This window comes from Zalophus californianus, chromosome 13, assembly GCF_009762305.2.
Source record: "Zalophus californianus isolate mZalCal1 chromosome 13, mZalCal1.pri.v2, whole genome shotgun sequence".
Taxonomy (NCBI): domain Eukaryota; kingdom Metazoa; phylum Chordata; class Mammalia; order Carnivora; family Otariidae; genus Zalophus; species Zalophus californianus.
The window spans coordinates 61,098,229-61,102,017 of NC_045607.1; the positions used below are offsets into that span (position 1 = coordinate 61,098,229).

At 39.8% G+C, this 3,789-nt stretch overlaps 1 non-coding gene across 1 annotated transcript; it reads right to left on the reverse strand.

Annotated features, from left to right (window-relative positions):
• Positions 1-493: 493 nt before the first annotated feature.
• LOC113935253 lies at positions 494-598 on the reverse strand. The gene has a single exon (XR_003523992.1). It is a non-coding gene; the product is annotated as a U6 spliceosomal RNA (small nuclear RNA).
• Positions 599-3,789: the final 3,191 nt, after the last annotated feature.

Below are 3,789 nucleotides of genomic sequence, written 5' to 3' on the forward strand. Positions count from 1 at the left end.
AGAGTCTCTTATGGTTTGTTTCCCTTTTTTTTCCCCTTCTCATATGGTAATCTATTTTATTTCTTAAGGTATTTATCTTTCTCTGACTGACTTATTTTGCTTAGCATAATACACTCTAGCTCTATATGATTGCAAATGGCAAGATTTCACTCCTTTTGATGGCTGGGTATATTCCATTGTATATATATACCACCTCTTCTTTATCCATTCATCAGTCAATGTACATTTGTGCTTTTTCCATAGTTTGGCTATTATTGATAATGCTGCTATAAACATTGGGGTTCATGTACCCCTTTGAATCTGCATTTTTGTATCCTTTGGGTAAAGACCTAATAGTACAATTGCTGGATTGTAAGGTAGTTCTATTTTTTACTTTTCCAGGAACCTCCATACTGTTTTCCATAGTGGCTGCACCAGTTTGCATTCCCACCAAAAATGCAAGAGATTTCCCCTTTCTCTGCAACTCGCCATCACTTGTTTCTCATGTTGTTAAAAAAATACAGAACACTGCACAATTTTGACTGTCATCTTTGTGCAGGGGTCATGCTAATCTTTTCTTTATCATTCAAATTTTAGTATATGTCCTGCCAAAGTGAGCATTCAATAAAATTTTTTATCATAATTGCCATACTCTGAAAATCATCTGATAGAAAAACAAAAAAATGTAATGGTAAAATATTATCCTCTTTGAAATAATTAATGATTTTCCTATATGACCTTTGGCTTAAATAGGAAGTAAAACTAAAATTTTATTATATCTGGAAAGAATGAAAAAGAAAGCACTTTATGTTTTTTAATTTTTTTAATTTATTTTTACTATGTTATGTTAATCACCATACAGCACATTATTAGTTTTTGATGTAGTGTTCCAGGATTCATTGTTTTCATATACCACCCAATGCTCCATGCACTCCTTAATACCCATCACTGAGCCAACCCATCCCCCCACACCTCTCCCCTCTAAAACCCTCAGTTTGTTTCCTGGGGTCCCCATAGTCTCTCATGGTTCAACTCCCCCTCTGATTACCCCCCTTCATTTTTCCCTTCCTTCTCCTAATGTCCTCCATGCTATTCCTTATGTTCCACAAATAAGTGAAACCATATGATAATTGACTTTCTCTCTTTGACTTATTTCACTTAGCATAATCTCCTACAGTCCCATCCATGTTGACGCAAAAGTTGGGTATTCATTCTTTCTGGTGGCTGAGTAATATTCCACTGTGTATATGGACCACATCTTCTTTATCCATTCATCTATTGAAGGATATCTCAGCTCTTTCCACAGTTTGGCTATTGCAGACATTGCTGCTATAAGCATTGGGGTGCATATGGCCCTTCTTTTCACTACATATGTGTCTTTGGGGTAAATACCCAGTAATGGAATTACTGGGTCATAAGGTAGCTCTATTTTTAATTTTTTGAGGAAACTCCACACTGTTTTCCAGTGACTGGATTGCATTCCCACTAACTTGCATTCCCACCAACAGTGTAAGAGGGTTCTGTATTATGGGAGCATTTAGGCCGTTCGCTTTGAGAATTATTATTGAAAGATATGAATTTATTGTCATCATGTTACCTGTGAAGTCCTTGTTTCTATAGATTGTCTCTGTAAATTTATGTTCTATATCACTCTTGGGATCTTTCATCTTTTATAGAACCCCCCCTTAATATTTCTTGCAGAGCTGGCTTAGTGGTCACATATTCTTTCAGTTTCTGCCGGTCGTGAAAGCTCTGCATCTCTCCATCCATTCTAAATGACAGCCTTGCCAGATAAAGTATTCTTGGTTGCGTGTTCTTCTCATTACTACCCTGAATATGTCTTGCCAGCCCTTTCTGGCTTGCCAGGTCTCTGTGGATAGGTCTGATGTTATTTTGATGTTCCTCCTTCTGTATATAAGGAATTTCTTCCCCCTGACTGCCCTTAAGATGGTTTCCTTAGTTCTAAGATTTGTGAGTTTTACTATTACATGTCAGGGTGTTGTTCTGTTTCCTTGATCTTGGGAAGGGTCCTCTCTGCCTCTAGGACATGAATGTTTGTTTCATTCTCCAGATTAGGGAAGTTCTCAGCTATGATTTGCTCAAATATATCTTCTAGCCCTCTCTCTCTCTCCACCCCCTCAGGGATCCCAATAATTCTGACATTGGAATGTTTCATGGTGTCATTTATTTCTCTAATTCTGTTTTCATGGATTTTGAGCTGTTTCTCCCAATCTTCCTTTTTCCTTCTTTTCTATCAATTGGTCTTCTAGATCACTAATTCGTTCTTCTGTCTCATTTACCCTAGCTGATAGAGTATCTAGATTAGATTGGATCTCACTGATATCATTTTTAAGTTCTGCCATTTCAGCTTTCATTTCTGCTCTTAGAGACTCCATGTTGCCATTAATCGATTTCTCCATTCTAGCTATCATCTTCATAACTGTTACCCTGAAGTCCATTTCTGACTTCTTGCTTATATCTGTATCCATTTGTAAATCTGTGGCAGAAGTCACAGTCTCTGAGTCTTTCCTATTTTGGGGGTTCCTCCTCCTAGTCATTCTGTTGAGAGGTGGTTAAGGGAATGTACAGAGTCCAAATTATTGATCACAACCCAAGCAAGATGCAACTGTTTTATAGGGACCTTAGGGTTGTCGGCCTCTTGTTCTCCCATCCTGTTGTCTGGGGGAGGGGCCTGCTGCACTATTACTCAGGCAACCCTGTTTGGGCAGAGTTACCCTGCCTCCTGTGGGGGAGGAATGGGCTCAGTGAAAACTGGGTTTTGGGGGCTTTTGTTCTCTGGTGGCTTTCCCCAGTGGTTTTCTGTGTCTCTTCTGAGAGTCAGAGCAGAAGAGATCATTTCCAACCCTCTGCCTCAGAACAGAGAGATCACAGTCTGTTCTTCAGTGACCTCTCCTGCCCACACTATCTCTGTTTCTGTCTATGCTGCTAAAAACTGCAGCGTCCTGGGTTGTGAGCCCCTCAGCAATACTCCCAGTCCTGGCTTCCAGGTAGGGGCACATCTCTGCCCTTTGTGCTTCTAAAACTGCCAGCTGTCCCCAGTTCACATGCATGGCCCCACCACTCCAGGTTTCAGTCCAGGGGGCTGCCCTAAAGTCCTTTCCCCACTGCTGATGGTCTGTGAGTCTGTGCCCCATCCCCAGAACAGGAGGCTTTCAGAACCAGCAGTGCAGTATCCTTATGGCTCCCTCCCCTTCCATTTATCTTCTAATATCTGCCTGTGGAATCACGGCTCCCTGCTTCATAGCTCAAAACCAACCATGTGCGATATTCCGTTTGTAGAGATCCAGATATATCTTACATCTCAGGCTGATTTCATGGGTGTTCAGAGTAGTCTGGTGGATATCTAGCTCAATTCAGGGGACCGGTTGGAATAGGGTCCCTACTCCCCCACCATCTTTTCCCAAGTCCCAAGAAAGCACTTTATACTAATACTTATGGAAAACAGTACACTTAAACTTAAACACTAAAACTTATGGGAAAAAGCAAAAGCAATACTCATGGCAAAAGCTATAACCTTAAATGACTTCATATTTAAAAAGAAAGAATGAAATTAAGGAAAGTTAACATTCATCTTAAAAAATGTAAAACAACAAAATCTACCAAAACAGAGCAGGAAAAGAGAATTAACTTATGCAGTATGACAGTAATGGACTAGAAAACAAACAAAATGAAAGTAGTAGAAGAGATAAGTAAATACAAAAGCTAGTTCTCTGACAACTGAAAAGAGGTAAATATCTTCTAATCCAAATTCAAGGGGGAAGGGAAGAAAGAGAATAGTTGAAAAGCCAC